The 17,604-nt window shown below is 38.6% G+C and overlaps 1 protein-coding gene and 1 long non-coding RNA gene across 6 annotated transcripts in view; both read right to left on the reverse strand.

The window, feature by feature from the left end:
* Window positions 1-17,604, reverse strand: part of Mettl24 (methyltransferase like 24) — a 104,801-nt gene that overhangs the window by 37,934 nt on the left and 49,263 nt on the right. The window lies entirely within an intron of this gene.
* LOC106147839 lies at window positions 4,111-8,530 on the reverse strand. The gene is made up of 2 exons (XR_001232830.1): window positions 8,462-8,530; window positions 4,111-6,179 (listed from the first exon to the last, which is right to left on the reverse strand). It is a non-coding gene; the product is annotated as an uncharacterized LOC106147839 (long non-coding RNA).

The following is a 17,604-nucleotide window of genomic DNA, read 5'->3' on the forward strand; positions in this document are numbered from 1 at the left end:
AGGATATTATTTAATATCCAACTGTGTATGGAGTTTTTGTGTTTTCTTTTGTCATTAATTTCCAATTTCATTGCACTATGGTCTGATAGTATACATGGGATAATTTCAATTCCTTTGCATTTACTTAAACATGTTCTATGTACTAGTATATGGTTTATTTTAGAGAACGCCCCATGTGCAGCTGAGAAGAATGTGTATTCTGATGTTACTGGGTGGAACACTCTGTAAAGGTCTACTAAGTCCATATGTTCACAATTTGGTTAAAGTCTGTTACTTCTTTCCCAACTTTTTGTCTAGTTGATCTATCTCTTTGTGACAATGGTGTGTTAAAGTCCCATTACGATTATGTTGATACTTATTTCATTTTTCATGTCTGTTAAAATTTGTCTTAGATAGGTGGGTGCTCCTATATTTGGTGCACAAATGTTTATGATTGTTATCTCTTCCTCTTGAAGCTTTCCCCTCACAAGTATGTAGTGACCTTCTTTATCTCTTTTGATTGCTCTTGCTTTGAAGTTCACATTGTCTGCAAACAGAATAGCTACACCCACTTTTTTCTGGGTTCCTGTCACATGGAGTATTATTTTCAATCCTTTCATTATCAGTCTATGAATTTCCTTTTGAGTTAAATGTGTTTCTTGTATACAGCATATAGTTGGATTTTGTTTCCTGATCCACTCTGCTAGTCTGCTTCTTTTGGTTGGTGCACTGAAACTGTTTACATTGATGGTTATAACTGATATGTACTGGCTTATCTTTGTCATGCTATTTTCCTGCTATTGGATCCTTTTTTTTCCCCCTCTGTTTAATTGCTTGCTCTGCTTGGCAGTTCTTTTCTGTCGTTGTTCTTGAAGTTATGCTCTATTTTATCTCTTTCTAGAATATCTTTTAGTACTCTTTGTAGGATTGGTTTGGCGCTCATGAATTTCTTCAGTTGTTCTTTATCATGAAAATATTTTATTTCTCCATTAAATTTGAAGAATAGTTTTGCAGGGTACATCAGTCTGTGTTGGAAGCTGTTTTCCTTCAGTACCTGAAATACTTGGTTTGTGTTGAGAAGTCTGCCATGATTCTGATGGGCTTTCCTTTATAAGTAATCTGTTTCTTTTCTCTAACAGCTTTTAATGTTCTGAGCTTTTGTTGAGTTTCTGGGATCTTGATCACTATATGTCTGGTTGTAGATTTATTTCAGTTATGATTAACTGGAGTTCTATGTGCTTTACTTATCTGGATGTCTGATTCTTTTACCATGCCTGGGAAATTTTCTGCTATTATTTCTGCAAATAGTTTTTTTATGTCATTTGTGTTGACATCTGCTGTTTCATTGATACCTATTAATCTGACATTGTTTTTGTTTAATCTTGTGTTGTTGAATTGTTATTTCCTAGTTTCTTGTTGTTTTTAAGAGATCCCTCCTTTCATGTTCATTAGTGGCAATGCTGTCTTCAAGGTCTGAAAGTCTATCTTCAGCTTTGTTCAGGCAGTTTTGCCAGCTTTCAATGGAATTTTTAATTACCTGAATATCTGTTTGAATCTGTTTCATATATTCTAGTTCTTTTCTATATTGTTCACTCAAGGTTTCCATAAGTTGTCTATGCTCTTCTATTTTGTTGTCAATGTCATCTTTGGATATGCTGAATATTTCTTTCATTATTGTTGTCATTTCTTTTTTCACCTGAGACATTATTTCTGATCTGATGTCTTCTATAGCCTGATGGAGCTGTTTCTTTACTTCAGTTGCTATCATTTCAGAAATTTCAGGCGTATGACTTCCAGGCCCTTCTGTGTTGATGTCTCCTGGACTTGTTTTGGGTGGTGTGGAGGTCTGGGATTGCATTTTGTTCCTTCATTTTGTCATTCTTGAAGATCCAGAGGTTCCCTGGAGTGCAGCCTTACTCCCCCAATTGTGTGAGTGTCAGGGCGAGAGTTTGAAGATCCACAGTGCTCAGTACAGCTCCTGTGCTGGTGAGTAGTAGCAAGGTGGGGTCCCAGATGCTCCCGAACTTTCTTGCATTCAGTTTGCTCCCAGGTGTGTGTGGGAAGGGTTGGAGAGGCTCACTGGAGTTCCTGAAACTGTCTGGGGTTCGGCCCAGCTTCCACAAGAGTAGTGGGGATGCAGGTCATGTTTACCAAGGCTTCAGATATTGCCCAGGACACAGCCTGCTTCCCACACTGGCAGGGAAGGGGTGAGGGTGGACTCTCCAAGGCCATTGACTCTGTCTGGGTTTCAGCTCAGCTTCTGGGGGGGTGCAGGTTGTTCTGGCAGTGACCACCAAGGCCCCAGAAGTTGTCCAGGGATCCACGTGCCTCAAACAATAGTGGCAAAGGCACTGGGGTGGCTCACCAGGGTTTCTAAAGGTGTCTGGCATTCAGCCCAGCACCCGCAGAAGCACTATGTGTGTGTGGCGTAGTCACCAAGACCCCAGAGGGTGCCCTGGACTCTGCCTGCCTTGCACGTTGGTCAGGTAGGCACAGCAATGACTCACTGGGCTTCCTGAAGATGTCCGGGATTCATCCCAGCCCCAGTAGACACACTGTGGGTGTGGCGAGCAGCCACTGAGGCCCCAGAGGGTACCTGGGGTTCCGCCTGTCTTGCACGCTGGTCAGGGAAGTGCAGAGGCAACTCACTGAGCTTCCTGAAGATGTCTGCACATCTATGTATTTTAAATATCTGAAATTTTCTTGAAAAGTCTTAAGACTGAAATTTCCATTTAAAATAGTTATTAATAGTATGTAATTGAGTAAAATATTATTGATCTAACTCAAATGAGAAAATAAGCAAAGAGGGCTTTTACCTAGCTTTATAGAACTAAATTCTCTAGAGAATAAAAGCAATGTTCTAAGAATAGAAAGAACATTTTCTCCCTGAATACTCTAACACTTCCTAACATCACGACATTTTCATCTTACACCACAGCCAGCCTCCTCCCCAGCTCCAAAAGAAAAGGAAGGGGCCAGGGATTTAGATCAGTGGTGCAGAGCCTGTCTGGTAAGGGTAAAGTCCTGAGTTCAATTCCTGGTAGTCCCCCTCCCCGACAAAAGAAGGAAAGGAAAAAGGAAGGGTTGTATTTGGCAGAAATATCTCAGCATCTCTAAATATTAGATCGTATATAGAATGAGAAAAACATTACAAAAAACTTGTTTTCCACCATTCAACTTGTTTTCTCCCTAAAGATCAATAGATACAACAAAGAAAAAGCTGGTAATCCATGAACGAATCTTCTGGCTGTTTTCAGAGCCATTCCTATGGGATGGAGGGAAGTTAAATAACAGGAAGGAAACAAAGGAAGGAGGGCTAGTCACCAAAGGTCTGGTGTCACCCAACTACCATTTATGAAGCCCTCACTATTTGCTAGGTATTAGGAATGCAAAAATAACACATTAGATTGGATTTCTGTATTAAACATTACCAGAGCACACCACATTTTTTCTTTGATGCACACACTACAAGATTGCATTCTGTCTTTTTAGCTACATTTTAATGTTAAAGGATTAGTTTATGGGAATATAAAATGATGTATTTACTATGGAAAACAGTATGGTGATTTCTCAAAAAAATCAAAACTAGAGTTACCATATGGTCTGTAAATCCTCTTTTGGGCAGATGTCCAAAAGAACTAGTCTACTTTTGTTCATACTAACTACTCACACTAGGCAAGAGTTAGAAGCAATGCAAATACCCATTGACAGATAAATGGATAAACATTTATGTGGTGTATATATACAATAGAAGGGAATTCTGACACATGCTATTGCATGAAGAAACCTTGAAAACATGTTGCCAAGTGAAATAAACCAGGCACAAGAGGACAAAATATTATATGATTCTACTTGTATGAGATATATAGAATAGGTTATTCACAGAGACATCAAGTAGACTAGTGGTCAGTAGAGGCGGAGGGGAAGGATTATTTAGTAGGTATTGGATTTCTATTTTGCAGAAATGAAAATGCTCAGGAGTTTGGATGTACAACAATGTGAATATATTTAATAGGACTGAACTTAACACTACTAAACCCCTCAAAATAGTTAAGATAGTTTTATGTTATCTGTATTTTACCACAATTAAAATAGAAACTGAAAGATTTGTCTGACATTTTGCCTTTATTATTTAAGCATCGGAAATTACATCTAGAATATACTTAACAAATATTTATTTGGGTGTCACCCAACCCAAATATTTTCTCTGGATGGGCAGAGAAAGATACAGAGGAACAAGTGAATGAGGATGTGTCATGCACATATAAACCTGTAACTATTATACCATGTGAACAGGAAAAAGTAGACCCTGTGAATAAGAAGTAAAGCTTTCTTGTCGTAATTAAATTTGACATTATATTTATCACAAAGTTGCTTTGTTTTACCCATCAACACCATAAAAATCTAATAGACTTTGTCCAGCTAAGTAATTCTTATTTTTTTATCACATCATTTATACTATAGCATAATCTGTCTTTTGACCTAGATGATATTAAAACAGAAAAATTCATTTTCTGTCACCTTGGTTCTTTCTGGCACTACTCTTAACCCAAAAGGGTATTATGAAATAAAGCTTCCAGTCAACACTGCCGAAGATGAAGCAGGATGAGCTGCTTGCCCACAGGTTATTAATCAACTTTCCTCTGGGGCATAGTGTTATGAAGCTGTGCTGTGTAATAAACAGCGGGCAAAAGGAATAATCTCCATTTTCTGACTCTGAAGTGCAGGCATGTGCTATAAAACTAAATTGACATCTGTTAGCAGGCTTGTCACATGGACGGTTTTTTCCTGCAGAATCTGGAATAAATTAAATCTTAAAATAAAACTTGGAACAGAGAGGCTGCTTTACATAATTCCTTCTAATGGTGTGCTGTGAACCCATCGCACTGGTTTTAAAGAGAAGTTCTTATAAGAAATGTTCATTATCATTTTAATTGCAAAACTGTTGAATGCCACTCCATGTTAAGAAATCTGTGTCTTTAAAGCGGTTCTTATGTTTTTAACTTTTAAGATGGCAAATGAATTCTTTCTTCCTTGGAATTTCCACTAGCTGGAAAATGAGCCAGGTCTCATCTTAAAATGAAATGTGGACCACCTTTTCCAGGCACCCAGAGCCTGAGTCAGAGGCATGTGTCTGCTATGCAAACTGGCATGGCTGAGCTCCCAAGGTGGAGACAGTCAGCCTGGTGTTACCTGGATTTGCTCAGGAACACACTCACTCAGAAGATTCACTAGTATGATTGTGAGTTCTGCTCTTACTATCAAAAGGCAGCACGATTTCTAAAAACATCCATTAAGGAATTGCAGCGCTGCATGACCTTGCAAGTCTGAGCTATATAGCACTGCACCCAACATTCCTCTATGGACCCACAGTCTCCTTTGGGAAGAAAGCACACAAAGGAAACCCAGGGAGCTTTCTGAACTCTGCTCCTCAGGATTCACATGGCTTTCATGCCTCAAAATTTGTCAAAATGGCAAGATGCTCAGACAAGCCCTCCCACAGCTGGTACCTGGCAACAAAGAAAAAGAAATGCCAGCTCCCAGGAGAAGAATTTCTTTCACATGTGAAACCTTCCTCTTTTGTAATAATCAAGTCATAATTCTTCATAAAATACAATCACAGTTCTGGTTTCATAAAAACTCCTTGTTCCTGTCTGTCACTAACATAAGTTCATTTGCCTGCACAACATTCTCCAATGGCAGGGGTTCATACCATATGCTTTTGAGGAAGGGAACAGACAACTCAGAGACCTGGTAAGGAGACAGGGAGCAGGCTGCAGAAGTTACGTCCAGGCTCAGGATGCCCTTAGAAAGGGGGTTTAGGCACAGCAGGAGGTGGGGACTTGCAAATGGTAGGCAGAATCATTCCAGTCCTCTGTCTAAGTCAAGGTTTCTCAAAGGGTGGACTTCATATCACCTGGGTGAGACGGGGTGGGTTGGCTTAAAAAGCAGGTTCCAGGGCTCCCAGCCAGAACAACTTCATCAGAATCTCCAGGGTTGGTCCTGAGCTTGACATTGCAATCAAGTTCTTTTTGTGCCTGGGATTCTTTGCTGTGCTATGTTGCTGCTGTTGTTTTTTGTTTGTTGTCCAACATCTCCCATTCTCACATTAGAATCTGAGGACTTCTGCGTTAAAGAGGTGGGAGTGGGTCTCTAGATTTCAGAACACTACTCAGATACAAGCATGTTGGTCACAGCCTCTGCCCAAGAAATACAGAAAGGAGAACATATCAAAGAAAACACCAACCACAACTGAATCCTGCATTTAGTTCTCTCTCCATATGGCTTTCTAACCTGTTGTAGCTCCATGCTTGCAAAACACTGAATGCTTTGAAAAACATTAAGAGCCAAGACATTTTACTGCACAGCAAATTTCACCATTATAGGTGAATGAAGACAGCAAATGAAAGCTCATTCCCTAAGTGTTGAGCTGGAAAGTTCTGGACTCCTGTTTCCAAGATGTCTCATCCTTAGGGTCCACAGTGGATTGATGGAGATGGAAATATGTCTCTGCATTTCAAATTGCAATTCGGCACCATGAATGACTCATTACTGCTAAATTGCCACTGGCGTATTTCACAGAAACACAGCACCTTTGTAATTAAATAGCAATTCCACCAGATGAAGTTGCCTTCAAATACACTAATGATACACAATTCTCTTTAAAAAAGGAAGATAAGTGACTTTCAATAGAAGATTGCAGTGGGACCTAAAAGAATCACCTGCACTTCTGCCTTTACCACTCCATTTCTGGTTTTCTGTATGGTTTTCTGCCCAAATGTTCTTCTGAGACAATAAGCATCAGTGGCTGCTTATTAATTCCTCACTAGCTTGTGTCAAAAGATAAGGTACTCAATTCTTGGTGCCCTACACATTTTATTTCAGAAAACACTGGAGAGGAAATCAGATGGACAATTTCCTATTTGTTTCCAGAGTGCTTCACTAGGGATTTGGAGCAGTCTCCCTCTGATAAGGGATCTCAACCTCTGAGGCACACAGCTCAGTTAGGAACATACATCTCAGAAGCAGATCTTCTGCTTAAAGGTAAATAACTGATCACCTAGGACTTGGGGCTGCCTGGGCCCTGATCTGATAGAAAGGAGCTTCTCTCCTAAGAAAGCATTTCTCCCAGGATGGGAGGTTTCACAGAAATCAAGTGCAACAGGTTAAAGCTAGGAAAATGATCTGGAGCATGATACAGTGTCTGCCTCTCACACCACCCTGACAAAGACTCACACTCAGGGCAGAAGACATAAACAAGGCACAAAGCTGCCCAGGGCTGGGCTCTGGGAGGACTCAGGTTCAAGTCCCAGCACTAGCAATTACTATGAAATATCCTCTAATCTTCTTTTCCCAAGGGCAATGAGGCTTCACTACTTGAAGTGTAGTTTTTTACCTAGCATCCTCAGCATTACTTTGTAACTTACCGGAAATACAGAATCCCAGCCCAGACCTCCTGCATCATCACTTCTCTTCCACATGTTTTTTTGTATGTGGATCACATCTACATTTTACACATTGTAATAGCTGATTGTGTCAACTTGAGAAGTTTAGAAGCTTAACTAAGTCGGCTCAGCAAGGCTACACTCCAAGGTGTAGAGGACCTGCCCTAGGGTGGCTGTTTGCATCCTATGGTTTAGAGGACTCACCCCAGGGTGGCTTGTCACCTGGACCTTATAGAAGGGAAATGAGGAAGGATGGACTGGCTTCTGTTCTTTGGAGGAGCTCCAGTCTTTGCCTGCAGTTTGGACGTTATCTCCTTGCTTCTATCATAGACTCCATGGCTTCTGCCTTGGATCCTTGAGCCTTCCAGTGCAGACCCATTCACCTCCTGATACAAACTTGCATGGAACTCTGCAGTGAGCTTCAGACCTTGGACTGAAACCTTCAGCCTCCAGGGCACAGACACCCTCTACATGCTTCCTCATCCAACTCTGTGGCTGACCATTATAAGCCAGTCTTGTAATTTCTTATACATTTGTCTATCCTATATTTGTTTCTTTAGCAAAACACTGACTGATGCACACATATACATTTTAGTGTATCTTTTTCATATATACCTTATATTTGAGCAATATGATTGGAGGGTAATGTAAACAACATTTCAAAACTGTTCATTTTATACTATTGTAATATGTGTTAGTAAATATAAGTAGGACAGGTGATTGATGAGACCATGGATATTATTTCTGCAGATAATTCTAAGTAAGAAAGTTGAGTCATTTTAAAGTTTATTTAAGTGAATATATAAAGGTAAACTGCATCCCTGCTCCATGCCAAACACAAAGCAAAATGCAGAACTTTTCCAAAGACAGAAAGAGCGAAGGGGACAAAACAGGGCTCAAAAACAAGATGAACATTCCACTGGACCAGAATGCAGAGCAATGACTAAAGCCAGGACATGCTAGGCTTTCATTGTACAGCAGTGGGAGTGAGGATGGGTGTGCATCTCCTACAGAGAATAGGAATGAAGGGTGCTCACCTGTGAGCCACATCCATTCATTAAAGCCAGGGGCAAGGGTAGAACTCCCTTGTTCTACAAAGAATGTTCAGAGCCACTGAAGCTGGAAAATAATTACACACACAGGATGAAACCAGCCCGAGAACACGGAAGCTCCTCGGAGTAAACAGACCATTGTAACTTGTTAACTGGTTGCTGGGCAGCAAGGCAGAAATTAACCAACCTCTTGAGGGTATAAATAAACACTACTGTTTTCAGGCAGTTCCCCTTCTCCACTCAGCAGAGAGGATCTCCACCTGACCCCAGCTCTTGTTTCTTGTCTTTATTTTTCTAATACCCACCGCCATTTCTCTCCAGGGTACAAGGACAGACCAACCAGATTCGCTACAAAAGAAGACCAAAATAAGCTGCTAATGATCATTGTCTGCAGCACTGGTTTAAAAACAGCCACTTGCCTCAGAAGATGAGAAAAGGGGACAAACAGCAAGAGCAAATGAGGCAGATCCCAGATGATGAATTCCCAACATGCTTGGGGAAAGTTGGAGCCCCCAATCGGTCATATAAGACCAGGTTCTGAAAGTACTGCAGAATCACTATGCAGAAAAAGGTGAACTAGGAAGGAAAGTGAAAAAGCAAAACCAAATCAAAAAATCCTTCCACTGAAAATGAGCCAACAAACCAAAATTCGAAAATACACATGAAATCAAAGGATAAGAGAAATAAATAACCAAAGCAATAAATGGAATGTAATTTTATACCAAGATTAAATTAATTTTGTTGAACAGTCTGGCTATACTAAGTATGTTTAGTATATTCACAGCAAACAAGAAGAATATCTACTTTCACAAGCATATATGCAGTGACAATGAATTTTGAATAAAACATGTAAAACTAGAAAAGAACAGATGGACAAAGAACATACCAATTAAAAATCTTGGAAGGGAAAAGTGGTATTTTTAATAAAAACATCAATAATGTTGATGTTATATGACACACACACACATATGTTTCAACATAGTTGAAAAGGAAATTAAAGAATTGGAAGCTGGTACTGAGGAATTCATCTTAAAGTAGGAGAATGAATAATATTTTAAAATATGAAAAAGCAATTAAAGAGAGAAAGAAGATAACCTGAGGCTCCAAAACACATTTAAAAAGATGCAGTACAAAACTCCAGAAACAGAAAATAAAGCAAATGAAGGAGAAGTTTGTTAGTCAGCTTTCCACTGTGATAAAATACCTGGGAGAAACACCCTTGAAGGAAAAGTTTATTTGGGCTCATAGTTTCAGAGGTTCCAATCTATGGTCAGTTGACCTCATTGAATTTGGCAGGAACATAAGACACAGAAAGAATGAGAAAGGGGCGTGGGTCCCAATACCCCCTCAAGGGCGCACACACCCAGGGACTTAATCAGCTTCTACTAGTCTCTACCTCTGCAAGGCTCCAACACCTCCCAACAGTGCCACGCTGAGAAACCACCCTTCAACACAAGGGCCTTTGGAGGACTTTCCAGATCCAAATATAGCAAGAAGCAACTGACAACATCTAAAGTTCCTGAATATTCATGCAGTACAAAACTCAAAAGAGTACCAGGTCTCTTCCTCAACCATCCAGCTCTTCTCCCTGGAGGCAGCGAGCATCACCAGTTTCTTGTGTATATTTTTAGAGAGATTCTGAATCTATATAAAAGGTTAAGTGAATGTAGAAACCTTTGCATATTCTTCTGTAATTTGCCTTTGTTGAGGTACAGTTAACAGATAATAAAATTCATACATTTCAAGTATACAAGTCAATAATTTTTGACACACACACACATACATATGTGTGTGTATGTATATATATATATAGATAGATAGATAGATAGATCCATATAACCATTAAAACACTCAAAATACAGAACATTTCCACAGCCAAAATGTTCCACTGTTATCTTTTCAGTAAATCTACTCTACTCTCTCATCTCCTGCCCCAGGCAACTAGGGATCTGATTTCTATCACTATATAATCATTTTTCTTTTTCTAGAATCCACATAAATAGAGACTTACATAATCTGTAGTTTTTGTATCCCTTCATTCAGGAGAGTCTATGAGATTCACTTACATTGCATAAATCACTAATCCTTTTCCTTCTGTTGCAGAGCAATATCCCACCCCATATGGATGGCATGGTATATGGTACATTATTCATAACTCCTCTGTTCATTCACCAGTTATGAGCATTTGGGTTGTTTCCAGTTAGGGCTATGATGGATACAGGTTCCATGAGCTTTCAAGCACAAGTCTTTGTATGAACATATATTTTACATTTTCTTGAGGAAATACATAAAAATGGGTTTCCTAGGTCTATCTATAAACATATATTTAACTGTCTCAAAATAGTATTGTACTAACATAAAGCTAGATAATTTTCCATTACTGTGACAAATACCTGAGATAATCAAATGATAAATCAAATACCTGAGATAATCAAATGATAAAGAGGAAAGGTTTGTTGATGGATCACAGTTTTGGAGGTTTTGGTCCATGAATTATTGTTCCTGTTGCTTTGGGGCCTGTGGCAATGCAGCACAGGATGGAAGGGAGTGCATGGTGGAGCACAGCTGCTTTCTTCATGGCCAAAATGTGAAAGAGAGGAAGAGAAAAGGATTAGGGTCCCATTAGCCCTCCAAGGCCATGCACTCAATGACTTACAGACCTCCCCACAGCCCACATGCCTTAAGAGTTCAATCCTCTTCCAACACCACCATGAGCTGGGGACAAGGCCTTTAACACATGGGCTTTGGGCGTCATTACAGGTCCACACTGTAGCACTAATCTTACAAGAAACTGCCAGACTCTTTCCCAAAGATGCTGCATTGACACCGGAAATGTTCAAGAGTTCTGTTGCTCCATTTCTACACCTTGCTTTATATCATCAAAGATTTTGATATGAGCTTTTTGGTAGTTACGAAGTGGTATCTCGTGGTGGCTCTAATTTTCACTTCTCTCATGATTAATGATATTTTGCATCTTTTCATGTGTTTTTGCCTTCTGTATATCTTCTTTGGTGAAATGTCTTTTGAAATTTTTTGCCAATTTCTTAATTGAGTTGCTGACTCTTCATTTATGATTGTAAGTAAGAGCACTTTACATATTATAGATAAAAGCTCATTGTGTGATATATTTGTGGTGAATATTTTATCCCAGATTTTTTGTTCTTGACAATGTCTTCAGATGAGCAGAAGGTTGTAATCTTTAATTGTATAAATACAATTTATATCTTAAAAATTTTTATGATTTATGCTTTTTGTTCCCTATAAAGTATTTGTCTATTTTAAGGTCTCCAAGATTTCCTCCTATATCTTCTTCTATAAGTGTTATAATTTTAGCCTTTATATTTAGGTCTATGGGCCATTTCTAAATAATTTTTGTGGTGACATTAGGTAGAGGTCAGGAGTCACTTTTCATCATATGAATATTTAATTGTCCAGAATTATTTGTTGAAAAGATTATCATTTTCCCATTCGATTATGTTGGCACCGTTGTCAAAAAATTACACTTTATATGTGTTACTAAATGTTCATAGTGTTCCACTGATATCTATATATCTATCTTTATGTTAGTACAATACTATTTTGATTAAGTCTTCTAGCTGTCTTTTTCAAAATTGACAATTGCTTTGCCTTGTAAGATCCTTTTCTTAAAAATATATTTCAGGTATTGTTCCATGTCATAAAGATTTTCTTGTCCTTGTTTCATGGGGCATTGTAAATAATCCATTAAAAGAGGTACAGTAATACATTTAACCACTTCCACAATGGTGGAATTGATATTTGAAACAATGCTGCAAAAAAATAACCTTGTTCATATATGTCAGTTCACATATATGAGAACATGACTATGTGGAAATTTCATAGAGGCAGAATTGATAGATAGATTTTTCATTTGGAATGTGATAGATATTGTCAAACTGTCCTGCAGAAAGGTTGTAACGATTTGCATTCCAGTTATTTTTAATCTTTGACAACCTCATGAAAACATGTTTTATTTGAATTGCTCTTAAATCAGCAAGCTTAAGCAAGTTTTTATGTGAGTCATGTGCACCACCTTTTCTGTGAGGTCTTTTGTCAGCTGTTTTTGTTTTATTTTGTTATTTTGTGGTGCTGGGGATCAACTCCAGAACCTCGTGAATATTAGCCAAGCTGTCTGTCCCTGAGCACCAGCCCCTCAAAAACTGCTTCTTTTCCAATTGTCCATCATAGTTGTGAATCTTTTCTTTATTGATTTGTTGAAGCCCTTTAGACCAATAAAATTAGCTCCTTGCTTATGAAATAATTTGTTAATATTTTTCCAGTTTGAATTGTTTTGGTAATTTTACCAAGTAGAAAGCTGATATATAATCAAATTATTCTTTCCTTTTATGGCTTCCTAACTCCATAATTATTTTTAAAAACTCCATAGTTTTTTCCAAGTATTTTTATATATCTGTTTTGGAAAATATTTTTTTTTCCCCCTGGATTTGAATTTTCTTGGCAGGAAGCATCAAATGTAGATAAAAAATTCTTTGTGATAAATGCCTATCCAGTTGTCCACATAACTTTATTGAAATATCCATTCTTTTCTTCCTATTTGGAATGCCACCTATATCATATATTAAGTTGGTATGTTTAATTTATTTCAAGATTTTTTCTTTTGCCAATTAATTTGCTTATTTATGCATACAATGGCATCATTTTGCTTATCCTATTATAGGTTTTGTTTTGTTTTATACAAGGGATTAAACCCAGGACCTTAGCACTAAGCTACCTCCCCAGCACTATCTATCTATCTATCTATCTATCTATCTACCTATCTACTTACCTACCTACCTACCTATCAATTGAGACAGTCCTGCTAAATCCCTAGTTATCTAAGTTGGGCTTGCTATCTATCTATCTATCTACCTATCTACTTACCTACCTACCTACCTATCAATTGAGACAGTCCTGCTAAATCCCTAGTTATCTAAGTTGGGCTTGAACTTTTGATCTTCCTGCCTTTCACAGCTTCACACGGCTTCACACCTCATAGGCCTGCTGAAATCAAGGTGAAAGCCACCTGAACCCCACAACTCTTACATTCTGTATGCCCCTAAAATCAGCACTACATGGATGATGCCAATATCTGCTGCCAGCTGGAGCACTAACCAGACTTTCCTCTCTCTTAGATGTAGGGATCAAGTGCCTGCATCACTGGGCACTCTGAATCCAATTCTGGGGAACAAATTTTCTATGCCGCTGTCATTCTGGAACTGGTGCTCTGCAGAGTCTTTCACCTTTGCAGTTTGGGGGCTGTAAAGGGTGGGGACTTGTTGCTACTTGTGATGCCCTCAGGCCATCTTTTATATTCTCCTGTTCCTTCTTAGCAAGCAAGATCTCCTCAGCTCTATCTTTGCAGTCCACAGCTTTACTGGATCTTCCTATCTGGTGAAATTCACAACATTATAAATCATCCTGCTGGGCTCTTTGCTCTTGATTCTCAGCATAGATCTGGCTAACAGCCCCCAGCAATAGCTATACCATTGCCTCAACCCTAGACTGCCTTGAAATTTTTTTCTCCAGATTAATCAGTCCACTGCCCTTAAGCTCACTCTCAGGCAGTGTCTCTGGACACAAGCAAAATGCAGACAGACTTTCTCTCAAGCCATAACATACATCATCTGGAGCCAACAGTCAATGCAGTCCTTCTTCCCAGCAGAAACTTCCCAAGCCTGGACTTTACTGGCAGGATTTCTATCAGCTTTCTGATCTCTGAGCTCTGACCAGAATCTCCCATACGGAACAGGTTAAGGTGTTCCAGATCTACTCTTTCAGGCGACATCTCCAAACTTTCCCAAACTCTTCTCACAAGCCATTTCCAAAGGCTCTTGAACCACATGGTCAGGTATAGCCACAAAAATAACCCCGTTTCTTTGATACCAAATTCTGTCTTGGTTACTTTTCTCTCATTGCTGAGACAAAACACTTGGCACTCAAAATTAAGGGAGGAGAGGTTTATTAAGTTCACAGTTTGTGGAGATTTCAGTGCATAATCAGCTGACTCCAAAGCAGGGTGGCATGGCTGAGGGGCAACAGTTCAAGGCAGCAAAAGACAGCAGAAGCAACAAGAACAGAGGGAGGGAGACAAGCCTTTTTTCCTCCCTTACAACAAAACATATAATAATGAAGATTCCAGATCAGCACAAGAACAGAATATCAAAAGTGGTTAGAGAAAAGAAACAAATTACCTATAAAGGAAAGCCCATCAGAATCACAGCAGATTTCTCAACACAAACCCTCAAATCAAGGAGAGCTTCAACTAAGACATTTCAGCCCTAAAAGAAAACTACCTCCAAACCAGACTGATGTACCCTGTAAAACTATGTTTCCAAATCGATGGAGAAATAAGATACTTGCATGACAAAGAACACCTGAAGAAACTCATGGTCATCACACCAGCTCTCCAAAATGCTCAGAGGATATTTCAGCAAAACAAAGAACACAATTATAAAGACACCAATAGAAGGAGAAGCCACCAGGCTGGGCAAGAAATTAAACAGAGGGAAAAGACAGGGAACCAATGACAGGAAAATAACATAAGAAGAATAAGCCAATACATATCAGTTATAAGCATCAATGTAAATGGTCTCAATTCACCAATCAAAAAAATAAATAAATAAACTGGCAGAATGGATCAAGAAGCAAGATCCAGGTTGGATACAGCTCAGTGGCATAAGCACCTGTCTGGCAAGTGCAAGGTCCTGAGTTTGATTCCTAGTACCCCCTCCCAAAAAAGAAGAAAGATCCAACAATATGCTGCATTCAAGAAACATATTTAACTCAAAAAGAAATGTATTGACTGAAAGTCAAAGTATAGAAAACAACACTCCATGTGACAAGAACCCAGAAAAAAGCAGGGGTAGCAGACAATGTGAACTTCAAGCCGAGAATGATCAAAAGAGACAAAGAAGGTCACTACACGCTTGTTAAAGGAAAACCCCAAGAAGAAGAGACAGCAATTATAAATAAATATGCACCAATTTATAGTGGTGAATTCTCACATTAAGAAAACAGAATGAGCTTAAATAAACAACTTAATATTAAACTTCAAACTTCTAGAAAAAGAAGAACAAATCAAATTCAAAGCTCACACAGGGGAAGAAATTATAAAGATTAGAGAAGAGGGGCTGGGGATTTAGCTCAGCAGCACAGCGCCTGCCTGGCAAGCGCAAGGTCATGAGTTCAATTCCCGGTACTGGAAAAAAAACCAAAAGAAAAAGATCAGAGAAGAAATTAATGCAATTGACACTAAGAAAACAATACAAAGTATCAATGAATCAAAGAATTGGGTCATTGAAAGATTAAATAAAATTGATAAATCCTTAAAAAACCTTATCAAAAAGAGGGAAGAAAAGACTCAATTCATTCAATTAGGAACAAAATGGGTGAAATCACAATGGATCCTCCAGAAACCCAGAAAATTATCAATACTTACTTCGAGAACTTGTAATCTAATAAGATAGAAAACACAGAAGAAATGGATAGATTCCTAGATCCATATGAATTGCCAAAACTGAATCAAGAAGATATAAAATTCTAAATAAACTAGTATCAGTCAATTAAATTGAAAGTGTAATTAGAAACTTAACAACAAAGAAAAGCCTAGGTCCTAATGGATTCACTGCTGAATTCATAAGAAATTTATGGAAGATCTAATGCCATTGTCCCTCAAACTCTTTAAAAAAATTGAAAGGGAGGCAAGACTCCCAAAGTCATTCCTGGAAGCAAGTATTACCTTGACACCAAAACCAGATAATGACCCAACCCAAACAGGAAACTATAAGTTGATCTCCCAAATGAACATAGATGCAAAAACCCTCAATAAGATATTGGCAAACAAAATTCAGCAAATCATCAAGAACATTATACACCAAGACCAAGCAAAATTAATCCCAGGGATGCAGTGATGGTTCAACATATGTAAATCAATAAATTTAATACATTATATCAACAGAACCAAAGACAAAAATCACATGATTATCTCAATAGACACACAAAAAAGCATTTTGACAAATCCCAACACCACTAATGATAAATATGCTACAGAAAATTGGAATACATGGTCTTTATCTCAATCTGATAAAAGCCACCTATGACAAACCAACAGCCAACATCGTACTAAACGGTCAAAAACTGAAAGCTTTCACTCTAAAATCAAGAACAATATGAGGATGTCCACTATCACCACTCCTATTGAATATAGTCCTGGAAACATTAGCCAGAGCAATTACATTAAAAAAAGAAATAAAAGGAATAAGGACAGGAAAAGAAGAAGTTAAATATCATTATTTACAGATGACATGATACTCTACATAGAAGACCCCAAAAACTCCACCAAAAGACTTGTAGATTTAATAACTAAATTCAGTAGTGTAGCTGAATACAAAATCAACACTCAAAAATCAATAGCATTCCTGTACACAAACAACAAACTCAATGAAAGAGAAATTAGGGAAACCACACTCTTCATAATAGCACCAAAAAAATATGAAATACTTAGGAATCAATCTAACAAGGAAGTAAAAACTCTATACACTGAAAATTATAGTACTCTGATAAAGGAGATTGAAGAAGATAGCAGAAAATGAAAAGATATCCCTTGCTCATGGGTAGGAAGAACCAAAATAGGGAAAATGGCTCCCTTCCCTGGGACATCTGACCACTGAGCCCAGCCTCGCAGGCTGACATCTGTTTGCATGGAACATATCCCAGTTCATTTCGAGCAGTCTATTTGATTTCTATACAGCTCAGTATTTGTTTTCTACACAATCATCGCAAAGCTGTTCAGTGCCCTGAGGCAGCAAACAATAATAATTCTCTTACAACCACTTCTGAAGGACCAATTGCCCTTCATTTTAACGCAAAGCTTTCATTAGAAACTCTTGACGGGAATTAGTACTCCCTTGGTTTCTCGTCACCCACAATTCTAAGGAGGAAAGGTGTATTTTAGCTCAGTTTATAGAGGTTTCAGCTCATAGTCTAAAACCAGGGCAGGGTGAAATGGCAGAGAGGTGCGGCAGATGAGAAACGTCAATGGCATGGTGGAAGAAAGTAGCCCATGATCAGTCAAGGCTAGACCTTTCCAAGACATGCCTCCACTGACCCAC

Source organism: Chinchilla lanigera, unplaced genomic scaffold (genome assembly GCF_000276665.1).
Source record: "Chinchilla lanigera isolate Chin_1 unplaced genomic scaffold, ChiLan1.0 scaffold00010, whole genome shotgun sequence".
NCBI classification, from domain to species: Eukaryota; Metazoa; Chordata; class Mammalia; order Rodentia; family Chinchillidae; genus Chinchilla; species Chinchilla lanigera.